At 52.2% G+C, this 12,304-nt stretch overlaps 1 long non-coding RNA gene across 15 annotated transcripts in view; it reads right to left on the bottom strand.

Annotated features, from left to right (window-relative positions):
• Window positions 1-575: 575 nt before the first annotated feature.
• Window positions 576-12,304, bottom strand: part of LOC144297837 (uncharacterized) — a 34,638-nt gene continuing 22,909 nt past the window's right edge. For 7 of the 15 annotated variants that reach the window (XR_013364702.1, XR_013364704.1, XR_013364703.1 and 4 more), the window contains 6 exons: window positions 10,781-10,842; window positions 9,633-9,696; window positions 4,157-4,318; window positions 3,363-3,549; window positions 1,942-2,184; window positions 576-1,784 (listed from right to left, as the gene is read on the bottom strand). This is a non-coding gene — a long non-coding RNA (uncharacterized LOC144297837). The other 8 variants (XR_013364710.1, XR_013364751.1, XR_013364755.1 and 5 more) reach the window with 5 other exon arrangements.

Raw genomic sequence — 12,304 nt, 5'->3', positions numbered from 1 at the left:
AAGGTGGCTAGGCTGGGGCTTCCAAGGTCCTTTCCCAAAAAGGCAGCTCTTGGAAGGTAGAGGGGCATGATTTACTGGCAGTGAAACAGGGAAACCCTCCACCTTTACCCCCTCCGTGCTGAGGAGCTCAGACAAACGAATCAACTACTCTTCCACATGGTGAAATTGGAATAATGATAACCACTGAGGCAAGACCCAGAGATACTAAGCCTGACACTTAGTAGGCTTTTAATTAACCATAGTAACCACGACGATAATGCTATGTGGTTCTTAGGCCTGAAAATGGCCAATGGCAGAGTTTCTGGGATGTTTTTAACTGCAACATCACCACTATCCTCTTGAAGCTCTTACCCTAATTTGGTTAATAGAAGTTAAGCCTATTATAATGAATAGCGTCTTTAAATTTTTCAGTAAGTATTCCATGAGCATGAAAAGAACATGTAACAGTACAGAAGAAGGCATCCATCCATCCCACTGCCCAGAGACAGCCTGCCAATACTTATTTCCAGAAACTCTTCATATATAAGCATACTTAGGAATGACTTCCAAATACACATAAATAAGATCATACTCTATTGCCAGTTCTGCAATTTATTCTCCTCGTGCAACAATATATATTGGTCAACCTTCCATATCAGCTTATAGAGAGATCTACCACAGTGATTTTTGCAGCTGCATAATATTCCACCGTATGAATGGACCATGGGTTCATTTACATGTTCTTACATTCTTAAAAACAAAATGTTCTGATAAACATCCTTGGACATAATTCTTTGGACATTTTTACATATATGACCAGAGAATAAATTCCTAGCCGTGCAATTTGCTTGTGACTAAGTATATGTCTTTTCCATCCTAATACCCACCACCTTACAGAAAATACTGTACAATTTACATTCTCCAACCACAGTGTTTAAGAGTGTCTTAAAACAGACCGGTGATGGTAGAGAAAGGCACCAAACTATCCAGCTGTGTGAGATCCAGGCTATGGAGGCGACTCAGGAGCCTCTGAGAATGGGTCTGTTGTCCCAAGGGCAGTGACCAGGGGCTTCCTCCTGTCTAGGATCGTGCATGCTGGTGGCCCGGGGTACCCTGAGTCAGAGGAAAGTGGGGCTCACAAGGGTGCTGGGAGCAGAGGGCAGGCCAGCATGGCTAGAGTCCTGCCTGAATGGTTTCCTGTGGCCATTGTCTCTGCCCTGCCTGGTCTCCTTGGGGGTAGTTTATTTAGGGGCCATGGAGAAGGGGCTGGGCAGTAGCCAGAGGAGGGTGCAGTCCTCACCAAAGGAACCCAGGAATGTGTCACAGAAGGGAGAGAAAGAGGAAGGGGGGGGAATCCCATCCCTGGGAGAGACGGGACGTCAAGAACCCCTGACTAATGAATAGTGAGTTTGCCCTTGAACCTCACTGGGCTTCGCCATTCTCAGGCACAGAACAAGAGCCGAGACACGTCTGAGCCCAGCTGCACGGGGACGGCGGCGGTTCATCTCAGACACTTTGACAGGCTGGGTCTTTTCCCTGCATAGCTCAGATCTGCCTCCCGGCTCCCGTGGCAACAGCACAGCGGCATGGCTCCCAGGTCCAGGCCCTGCCTGCTGTGAGCAGGAGGAGGGAGGAAGAGGAGCACCAAGTGGAGGACAGCTGGGGAGAGGGAGTCGTTAACTCCTAGAAGGCTGGAGCCCCTTGCTTTAGCAACCTCCCAGTGTGCTGCCCTCACTCCTCTGGGTCAGAAATACAGATGACTGAGAGCTCCAGTTTGCTGGAAGCCTGGTCAGAGTACCTCAAACCTGGAAGAGGCACACAGTGTGACAAGGGCAGAAATGGTAGCCCACAGGCCAAAGGCCAAGCCCCCCCTCCCCCCCCCCCCCGCATGGTGGTCGGGGCATGTCTTCCCAGGTCCTTTGCCAAGTCCCAGATGGGCAGGGATGGAAGCGGAGCTTGCACCTCTGCCCATAGCCGCCTCCTCTATCCGGGCCCGACTGTCGCAGCCTCAAGACGCTGGCTTCAGATGACATCTTCCCTTTCTGCTTGGCTTTTCCCCTTTCCCCTGCTGATGACCTCCAGGGTCCTGGAGTGGCGTGGCTGTGAATTCCAGTCCTGTGACCTTGGCAAGACCCACCATTCCTCTCGGTCTCCATCTTCAGAGAAGCTGAAAAGAGGTTGTCCCATCACACTTCACAGGACAATCTAAAGATAAGAGAATAATATGTGAGAAGGAGCTTTACCCTCTGGGGAGGAAGGTGTCCTATAAATCTCATTCAGGTATTATTAGGGCTGAAAGTAGGTATTTCTGCTCCCTGGGGATGGGGGGAGGAACTCCCCCAAGGTTTTTCCAGAACCTCTCCAGCACAGCAGGCCTGAAACTCCAAGGCAAGAGGTCAAGAAGGACAAGGGTTTCTGTCTATGGCCTCTGGAACTCCTGGCTCCAGCTGCTACTAGGTGGTAAAAGAGTGACCATATAATTTCAAGGTGTTTTACTTGTATTCTTTCTAGGCCTCACTGCAACTTGATGAAAAAGGTGTGGTTGTTCTCATTTTAAAAATAAGGAAACAGGCTCAGTGAGGTAAAGGGCTGGCCCAAGGTCACACTGGCCATAAAAGGCCTTGGGCCCACATTCACCTGACTCCATGGCCCACATCATGGCAGAGCCACCTGCCTGGGGGGGTGCCAGGGAGAAGGGTGGGCCACGGAGAAGCAGCTCTTCCCTCATGCACAGCTTCTGGGGGCTTAGAGCTTCCGAGTCTAAAGGCCTTGGCAAAGGGAAGTAGGATGGGGCAAGCCCCAAGGAGAACACTGCAAAGCCACCCTGAGGGCCAGCCAGTGGCAAACAGAACCATCAGGGCAAACACTTGTCAGAGAAAAGAGAAACAGAAGAGAAGGCTCCAGATCAGAGGCTGGGAGCAATCTCAGCTAAGATGCACTCTCAGGCCCAAGTCTTGCTCCAGGGCAGGTCACTCCCAGCTTCATGTCGCTTGCCCACACTGAGCTGGGTTTTCATTTCTGTAGCCTCTGGGTTGAAGGTATGTCCCTGCATCTCAGGGCAACTCGAAGGGAACCAAATGGGGTGGGCTTCCTGTGAACAAGGGGGCTGGGAGTATGGGCCACTGGTGAGTAACAGGAGAAAAAAGGCAGGAAGAACTTCCAGATTATAAACCATCACAGCTAGGGGTGCCTGGGTGGCTCAGTGGGTTAAGCATGTGCCTTGGGCTCAGGTTGCAATCTCAGAGTCCCGGGTTCAAGCCTCACGTCAGGTTCCTTGCTAGGTGGAGAATCTGCTTCTCCCTCTTTGTGATCTCTCTTGCTCTCACTCTCTCTCAAATAAATAAAATAAAATTTAAAAATGTCACAGCTAAAAGGCAAGGCACCTTTGAAGCCATTCTATCCAATGCTCCTTTTCCTGGTGCAGAACGGGAGCTGGCTCACCGAAGGCTATTCACCAGGAAGATGGGCTGGAGGCCAAGTCTCTGACTTCCAGGTGAGTATGGCTGTGTCTTCCTATGCCCTCGTTACTCTACCAGGCCACCTTGGGTCACTTTGGGCAAGGATTTCACTCTATAAGGCAAAAAGAAGGACCAGGTAAAAGGAGCTACTGTTGGCACAGCACACCATAGGTCAGGGGTGGCTTCAGGAAGCCTTGAGGCCAGAAGCCTTCATGAATGAGAGAACACTGCTCTGCAGCACTATCACCACCACCACATTCCCAGCACTCCACAGCCAGATGGCAGCAGCCATGAACCTCCCTGGCTAATGATGAAACAGGTGTGGGCAAGTGGATCAGGATGCAGACAGGCCCTAATCCTGACCCATGATGCTTCTGAGAGGGAGAGACAGGAAGGAGCAGCAGCTTCAAGGGATGTAAGGAGGGTGAGAGCCACCACAAGCTGGTTCCCCCAGAGCCTGGTGAAGAGCTGACAACCAGGGCAGGGCCTGCAGCTGGGAAGGACCTCAGCTCACTCCCCTTTGTTGCTGGGGCCTCTGCCAGGTGGGGCATGGTGTCCCCATGCCAGGCACACCTAACTTGCTCCGAATGCAAAGGAGACCCCAGGATCCCCCATCCTACAACCTTGTCAGGAACTGCCCTCGAGGGAAGTCTGCATGCTTGCTGATGAACACACACGTGATGGGGCAGAGAGAAAGACACAAAGACAAATGCACTTACTCCAGGCCAGCTGTGCCCTCCTCCCTGGGCTGGCGATTTGGGCCAGCTGTCATTCCGACTGGCTGGCGCCCATGGTAAAATATTCTGGGTATCATCACTGTCCTCATCCCACAACCCAGCCGTATTACCTGACCTTGAGAAGCGTTCATGCCTGCCCCATACCTAAGGGTGAAAGAGGGAAGGAAAATGAACCCTATTTAGTGTTTCCCATGTATTTAACACTCCTCACAACTCATAGCTAGGGATGATTCCTCCCATTTTACAGACAAGGGATGAGAAACTCCAAGAGTCAGTGGGGAGTTGCTGCACGGTGATGCCTGAAGCGGAGCTCCAATTATGGCATTTCCTCATCTGTCCCCCCTCCCTCTCTGGCTAAAGTCAGGCTGGGGCCACCCTGGCCTGGTGTGCCAGGAGCCTCCAAACCAGGTGGGTTTGTGCTCAGCATCCCTGCCTCAATTTCCTACCTCCCCAGGGTTCTCAGGGCTGCTCAGTCTAAGCTGGTGAGCAGGGGAGGCATACTGCCCGGCATATTTGATTAGTTTCAGAACAAATGCCTATCTTCTGACCAGCCCCGACTGGTTGTTTGTGGGGAAGGAATCTCTACCCTCACAGATGTCTGTTTCTACCTGGAAAAGGAAGCCAGAGGACGTGGAGGCTGGGGTAAGGGAGGGGACAGCTACCAAACAATAAAACCCACCCCACGCAGGCACAGCCAGAGAGCCTCAGTCCTGGCAATCTTCCTCCTAAGGAACAAAGGTGACACTGGCCTCCTGCAGGGCGTATGCCCAGGCCATCTATTGGGCACCACTCCTGCTGGGACCAGCCTCAGGATGGGGAGCCGCGCCTGGAATGTGATTCCCTGGCTTTGCGTGACGCTCGGTTAGTGGAGTGCGACTCCCAAGATCCCCTGTCACCTCCTAAAGCCTCTGCCAGCCCGCCCCCCACCACCACGCTGATCACCAGATTAAGGAGCTCAGGGCTACAGCTGAGGCAGCTAAAACCAGGAGGGGAGGGGCTGGGAGGGCAGCAGGCAGCCTCCCAAGGCCCTGCCTGCCCTCTCTCCCTCCCCCACTCCTACTGTGGGCTCTATTCTCTGTTCCTGCCACGAGCTTTAATCTCTGTACTCTTCCTCACTGAGCTCCTGCATCCCCTGCCCCCACTCCAGAGATGCCCCGCTGGAGTTTGGAGCCACTCTGGAGACAGGGAGAAGAGTAGGACAAGAGAGGTAGAAGGAACAGCAGTGAGTGGACCGGGCGGTGGGGATGGGTGGGAGCTTCCCATGAAGGAAGGAAGGTGAGCTCTGGAAGGCAGGCCCAGGGCCTCCCTGCCTGCACGCGTGCCACCTGGGGTAATCCCAGAGGCTCCCTTTGGGACCCTGGCTGCCAGACTCCAGAGCATCCCACACACCTGAGGAGGGGGCAAGAGGGATGGCCAGAGGTTGGGGAGGCTGGCAAAGGACTAGAGAAGGAATCTGGACATTGAAAGTTTTTTCCCCATTTCCTGAACCAGAGTCATCCCAAGTCATTTAAATCACAAACACAGAAGTTCCCTCCTGTACTATGGCTTTCACCAGATCTGAAAGAAATGAGATGGGGAAAAATAAATAAATAAAAATTTAAAAAAAATAAAAAAAAGGAGATGGGATGGATCCATCCACGATAAAGACCTCACAAGAAGGACCTGGAGGGGGGCAGCCCGGGTGGCTCAGCGGTTTAGCGCCACCTTCAGTCCAGGTCCTGATCCCGGCTGGAGACCAGGGATCGAGTCCCATGTCAGGCTCCCTGCATGGAGCCTGCTTCTCCCCCTGCCTGTGTCTCTCATGAATAAATAAAATCTTAAAAAAAAAAAAAAGAAGAAGGAACTGGGGGGTTTTGGCACAGGGCTTTTTAGACAGTGAGCACCCCAGGCTTGCACTTTCAATCACCCATAAGCAGTGTTGAGAGGGCCGGGCGGGGGAAAGGCCAGGGAGGGCCTGAGAGCCAGAACCCCTGGTCACTGGATCCTGAGACCCCTGTACCAGGACAAGAGGGGCATACCCCAGGTCCCCTCTATCCCACAGTGTTACTGTGAGGAGCTGTGGGGAGGTGGAGATTCTGAAGGCAGGATCCAGAGTTGTCTGAAGGCACAGTTCAGCAGGCATCCAGCCCTTTCTCAGCCCTGTCCCCCATGCCAGGGCCTGCAGGGGGCGACCAGGACACACCCAGCGTCCTGGCCAGCCACTGCTCTTGCTCCAGCTTCTTCTTTGCTGCCACTGCCAAGCTTCCTTCTGCTGGGCAGGGGCAGGAGGAGGATGGCTTGGGTTGCTAACAGGGGGTCTGTGAGGGCCTGGGAGGAGACACTGTGCCAGCTACTGATCCCCTACCCATTCCAAAAACAGAGGCCCACACTCCCGTGTCAACAGGAATGAAATCCTTCCCACTATACCCTTCTTTGCCCCTGGCCAGAATTCACCGGTCTGGTTCCCGTTCTTGTGCTAAATCAGCAAGTGCTAAATCAACACAGCTCTGAAATGATCACCATCACAGCCCTTCTGAGCTAGAAGGAACCAAGAGACTCCTGAAGTTCAACTCACTTATTTTGCCAATAAGAACACCAAGATTCAGGGCATAGGGGAGAACTGGGGTGCCAGAGGTCACACAACAGACCAGTGGCAAGGACATGCCTCATGGCCTGTCTACTAGACCCCTCTCCTGTTCAGTGCCTGAAAGAGGGCTTCTCCGCCATATCCCAAATAAGATCCTGGCCCAAACGTGGGCGGCGGGGGTCTGGGGCCAAGGGAGGCCGTAATGCGATAAGCAGACTGGCCATCTGGCTTGGGGACGGAGGAGAGCCCAGACTGGCCGCTTCTGCTGCCCGTCCCGGGGGGCCCTGTGTCACGAGAGACAGACTGCCAGATGGACAGGCACTGGCCTGGGTCTGGGCGGAAGCCAGTGAGTTCCCTGTAGTCAGGGCTAACCAACTTTCAGACACTGTGGGGTAAGAATGGAGGGGGCATGGGGAGCAAGGCCAGGCCCCCCCAAAGGGCCGAGAGACAGAAAAGCAGGATGAGGAAGCCGGGATTCCCAGCCAGGCTCAGAGCCTAGCTCCCCAGGTAGGCCCAGCCTAGCTCAGCCCCACAGTGGCAAACAGGTCCCCCTCCCGGGGAAAGGCAAACACATCTCCCCTGGCACCTTCTCAGACATGCATGCAAAACTAATTAACATGGGGAGACATGCGAGCAGCCGGCCAGCTCCACACCCTTGAGTCCACGCAAACAAGGCAAGCCCTTGTCCGGGGGACGTGCACAAAGCTTTGTTGCTAATTTAGGCATCTGTCTCTGTCTGGCCTGGTCCTCCTGCCTGCGCTGGGGTTTTTCCCAGCCCCTTGGACAATGCTGGGAACAGGCCCGCCGATCCCTTATTCAAATCACACCCAGGACAATGAGTTCATTGTGCCGGCCACAGAAAAGGGGATGCTGGGGTGGGGTGGGGGGTGTAACGGGGCATCGGGAAAGGAGAAGGATGCGGGGGGTGAAGAAAACGGGAACCCAGGCAAGTGTTTACTAACACAGCCCCTGCAGCTGCTTGGGCCCCTCTCCCCTCCCCCTGCCTGGCTGGCAGCTGGGGAGAAGTCCCGGGACTCTGAGGTGGGGGGCCCCCCCGCCGAGTGGTTGAGGGGCCAGCAGTCAGCAACGTCTGGCTCAGACCTCCACCTTCCACAGTCTACAGCTACCCCTGCATGTCCATGGCCACACACGGTTTTTTAGACTGGTTTGGGGGTTCTTTTCATCTCTTACTGCAGACCGAGCAGCATACTGTCCGATCCTCACTGTAGAGGAGACAGGGCTGGGGGGAGAGGTGCTGGCGGCTGTGCGGGGTGGGGACCTGCTGTCTCAGCCATTGTCTTCAGGCAACGTTTCATTTTCTCCTCCTTCCCAGCTAATAAATTAGAGAGGAGACGGTGAGCTGCGAAGGGACAGGCTCCCCACGGACGGCGGGCAGGCGGGCAAGTCTGTGAGCTCATGGCAGATGGGGCTCACCCAGCCTGGCTGCTGCTCATACCACACCTGGTCAGACACTCACATGCAGCCCCCTTCCATGACCACCATTAAGAAAACCACATACACACATGCACGTACACATGCACGCATGACATACACATGCACACGTGTGTGTACATACACACACACATCTATATAAACCCCCCGAGATTCCTGAGGGGGCAGATCTGGAGCTTTGAAATGCCCTCCCTCCTACCAACAACCCTCCGCTCCTTGTTGCGCTGAGTGGCCCAGACAGGCTGATGTAAACAGACACACACAGCCTGACACTGACACGCAGACACAAAAAGAAACACACACACCCAGAGGCAGCCCCAGACACACACACTGACAATAGTGTAATGAATGCGGGACGGGAGTGCATTCACTCAAAAGCCCACAGCGCTGCTCGCCCAGCACCAGGGTGGCTGAAAGGTTACAGAGAGGCTGCAAGCTAGCTCCTACCGACCTCCTCCCTCGCTCCAACTCCCAGGATCTCTGGCTGCCTGGGAGGGGAAGTAAAATACCAACCCAGGCATCCAGATGGAAGCCAAGGCCTCTTGAGACAGAAAAGTTTGAAACCGGTCTCAGCTCTTCATCAGGGGTGGGTGGCTGAACTGCCCCGAAGAATTTTTTTCTTTAATTCTGAAACATAGGTGTTTAGAGTCATATTAATTATCCTGCATTTCAAGCTGGTGTGTTAAAGCTGGGGCACACCGAAGCCTTGCTGGCATCCTTTTCCCAAACAGGAGCATCCACAGGTTGGGGTGATTCCTTCCTTCAGTTAAAATAATTGTAAGCGGGGTGCGTAAAGATGAACACAAATGGTACAACTCAGAGACCCTTTAAAACCAGTGCTGCTGCTTCTTTTTTTATTCATGAGAATCACAGAGAGAGGCAGAGACACAGGCAGAGGGAGAAGCAGGCTCTCTGTGGTGAGCCCAATGCGGAACTCTATCCCAAAACCCCGGGATCACAACCTGAGCTGAAGGCAGACGCTTAATCACTGAACCACCCAGGCGCCCCTAGACGTGATTCTAAGGATAAAGGAGAAGTGGTGGCTCCCTTTCCACTGGCCCAGAGGCATGGAAATGTAGTGAGTTGAGCCATACAAAATTACTGATACTTGACTGTTTTAGATCTATAAAAAAGAAATTTCATTCGGATCAACCTAATAGGCAGCTGGTTCTAAGAACCATCAGGTTTTTTTTTTTTTAAATTTCCTCCCCATATTTTTTATTTCCTTCCCAAACTGGGTTATTTTATTTCTGAAGAAGAAAAAAACAATAGTAACCCAAGACCCAAATCAATCTTGGACCACCCATCTACAACCACATAACTGCCTTGTGTATAGAGCCCAGCTGGAGCAGCAACCGAAATGAACTGTGTGCCTGTGTGCACATGTGCACACGTGTACACACACACACAGCCTGTGGCCTGGGTCAGGCCAGGACCCACCTTCAGACTCTTCCACCAGGGCTCCTGCTTCTCATTTCCCTGTCTTCTGATTCTGGAATGCGTCCTGGGGGAACAGAAGGAACATGAAAGGAGAACACAATGGGAAATGGGAAACTGTACTTCTGATTTCTTCTCTAGAGGAGTGTTGGAGGCTAGCATGGGAGTCTAATTACACATTTTGTCCTGGAGGAAAGGTCAACCTCGAAGCTTCATCACAAAAGCATATGCTGTCAATTGGCTACTAAATTTAAACTCAAGGCCAGTCTCTGTGCATAAGACATTCATTTAAACTACCTCTAAAAGAGCTACATATGGGAAGCCAGAAGGCCACTGAGGCCACCCAGCATAGGGAAGGACCACTCCTTGCCAGTATCTGATGTCCATTTGGTCGCTCACTGCATCTTCCTAGAAAATCACTCTTCTGAACTCCTCTGGGTTCCCAGGGGAGGAAAGATCGAAGGTTTTGGAAGCAGAGTCAAGAACTGCTCTGAATCTCACTACCTGCTTCTTACTTGCCCATCGAGGAAAGCCTTCATGTACACTCATCCTGCTCACCAGCAGCTGAGAAAAGACACTTTTATGGAGTCTTCTAATGGCCAAGGACCTGGGACTCTATTCAAAGACCTGGAGTCACCTTTCTATGCAGATGGTCCCTCCTACAACTTTGACAAGTACTTTAACCAAAAATACCATGTAAGTTCTAGAGTTTCATCTTTCAGCACACACACACACACACACACACACACACACACTGAGTTCAACAAGAAAACAACTAAAGCAATAGTAATAATAAAATAAAACCTGTTTGGCCTTCCTGCTCCTGGGGGCAAGTGGCAGAATAGCAGAACCTGCAGTCCAGGCTTAAGGACTGGTGGATTCATTTGCAGGGCGGGCCCAGCCTAGGGGCTACATGGACAACTCTTCCAAGCTCCAGATGTATTGAGGAGGCAGCTGGGTACCCATTATCGCCATATGCAGGCTTACCTGCCAACCACTGCACTCAGGATCCAGTTTGAGCAGAACCAGGAAAGAATTCTGGCTTGGATGCCCCAAACAGTATCTGATTTCTTCCAAGGAGAAGAAACCTTCTGTATGTGAATTCATCCAGATGTAATTTATTATTTGATTGCATTTAAGATGTTCCTTACCAATGTTACACAGAAATCTCAATAGGTTACTGCTATGCTGATTCCGAAGATCAAAGTTGTTCCTTAAATGAAGAAAAGGCAATTGAGATATCACAGTTCTGTACAGAACCAATGGAATCTGGAATATTAAAGTTCTAACCTAGGCAAAATGGCAATTTAAGGTCACCATAGGCAAAACATGAGATGGCCCCTGACCCTGCTCTCCCAGGCTCTTGAGCCATGGAGACGGGCAGAGAGGCCCAGAAGCTGCCAACTGGTGAGGACTGTCAGATCTCCAGTCCCTCTTAATCCAGCACCCCTATCCCCCAGCCTGGCCTTCCCATCCTGGATGGATAGGTGAAATTCTGTATTATACAAGTTTGAAGTGCTGAGCAAGGGACTGTGGTTTGCTTCTCTACATCCCCAAGGCATTGCCCAGAGCCCGACACATAGTGTTTGGTCAATAAATGTTGAATGGATAAACGAAGACAATAGAAAAAATATAGTCTGGCATGGGAAGATTTCCAATTCCTGAACTCCATGGCTCCCTTGTAAACTGACCTATGGTTCTGTGGCATAGTCCTGGAGGTGCTGAAGTCCAGGCCAAGGGCCATCAGACGTGAGAAAGGCAAGAGTAGGTATATCTGCTCAGCTCAGGCTAGCCTGGCAGTCCTCCTACACCAATCTTGCACATGATGACAAGACCAACAACCCTTAGACTGCCCTCCACCCCTATTATTCTCAGTCTCCACCATCTGACCTGCTCTTCTGTGCCCAGATTTCTGACCCAGTCCCACAGGAGTCTACCCTGCTGCTCCATTCCCACCTCCAAACTTTTGTGGGGGAGTCTCCTGCCCCCACTCAGCCTAGGAGACAGGTTTGGGCATGGTGAGCCTTCTCTGATAATTCCACTCCAAATGAATTCCTCCTATCTTAAGTCCCAAGTTCTGAGTCAAGTTATCACCTCTCAATTGTGTGCCTTATGAGGCTAGTTTCTGCTCTTGGGGGTCAGGGGTTCTCCTGGGCTTCTCTCTGCCCTGGAGCTTGGGGCTTATGCATGGTCGGTAAACACCATGACTTATTCTAGTGAGCAACAGAGAGCCGAGCCAGTCCCTCCAATGGCTGGTTTCCCTGCTTCTCCACTTGCTACTGATGTCCAGCCCACCAGTGAGATGGTCACCACAGCACAACTTTGCTGGCTCACGCATGCTCAGGCCACCCCTTCCCGCAGCACAAACACACCCATTCTACAACAGCAGCAGATGAGGACACAAACTGACATGTCTTGAGTGCCACAAGCTCAGTATTACTATCCTCAATTTCATAGATGAGAAAACTGGCTCAGAGAGAAGCAAAATAACGTGTCCAAAAGGGTCTGAACTAGATAGACAAGCCGGATGCCCCCTGGGCGGCATGCTCTGCTTCCCACCACCATGATCTTGAAGCCTGTGATCTGGTAACAGAAGATAGAACCATGGACTGGCAACAACTGAACATGGAGTAAAGGAAGCTGCAGGCCCAACCCGAGCCCTTCTGCTCTATATC

The sequence above is a fragment of the Canis aureus genome, chromosome 2 (assembly GCF_053574225.1).
Source record: "Canis aureus isolate CA01 chromosome 2, VMU_Caureus_v.1.0, whole genome shotgun sequence".
Taxonomy (NCBI): Eukaryota; Metazoa; Chordata; class Mammalia; order Carnivora; family Canidae; genus Canis; species Canis aureus.
This window is presented reverse-complemented; position numbering and strand designations above follow the sequence as displayed.